This window comes from Octodon degus, unplaced genomic scaffold, assembly GCF_000260255.1.
Source record: "Octodon degus isolate 3935 unplaced genomic scaffold, OctDeg1.0 scaffold00073, whole genome shotgun sequence".
NCBI classification, from domain to species: domain Eukaryota; kingdom Metazoa; phylum Chordata; class Mammalia; order Rodentia; family Octodontidae; genus Octodon; species Octodon degus.
Window position 1 is genome coordinate 7,700,931 of NW_004524649.1, and position 1,010 is coordinate 7,701,940.

Genomic DNA, 1,010 nt, shown 5'->3' on the forward strand with positions numbered 1-1,010 from the left:
TGTGTGTGTGTGTGTGTGTGTGTGTGTGGCCAGCTCAGCCCACCAGGGGGCAGAGGCTGGCTGGCATGTGGTGCTGGGGGATTGAACTGTGGTCCCTATGCTTTGCTTAGCTTAGCTTGTTCTAAGTAGATGCTTTAGACCACTGAGCCATCTCACCAGCCCTAAAAGATATATTTTTAAAAAATAAAAAATAAAAAAATAAAGAGCCCGAGACCACCCAGACAGGCCTTTTTCAGGGGTTTCCAGTCACCTCTGAGGGCTCTGCCCCTCTATCTGCTCTGTCACCTTTAACCTCTGGGCTTTAGCATCCTCCTGATGTCCTCATTGTCACAAGGTGGCTGCCATACCTCCAACCTCTAACTGAGCAGCACCCCTAAACATGACTTAAAGGATGAAATGGTATTACACTGAACAACTAACGGGAAGGGGGTTGGGGGGCTGGGTCTATTAGTTTGCTATATAAAATTGGAGTTTTTTTTTGATAAGGAGAAAGTGGTAAGTGTACATTTAGAGAAAAGAACCCCATCGGCTTGTCCGTGAGCTGCACGTTGCTCACAGCCGAGTAGACTGTCCATACATGCATGCGTGAGGGGTGGTGACCTCTGAGGACTGGAAGTCAGAGCTGAAAATCCCCTCCTCTAGCTGGGCTCCGTGGCACACGCCTATAATCCCAGCACCTGGAAGGCTGAGGCAGGAGGATCACCATGAGTTCAAGGCCGGACTGGGCTAAGTAGTGAGACCCTGTCTCAAGACACTTAAACAAGCACAACATCCCCCACCCCCACGCCACTCCCCCAAAAACACAGAAACAGAGGAGGATGTACAAAAAGAAGAGATAAAAGGGAGAGGAGAGGAGAGGACAACAGCATCCAGGTCCAGGCTGCCTTCCTGCAGCTACTGCAACAAGTTATACAGACTTGGTGGCTCAGGTTGCACCAGCCCAGTCTCAGAGTTTGGGTTTTTTTTAATTTTTAATTTTTAATTTTTAATTTTTTTTCCCACAAGTGTCT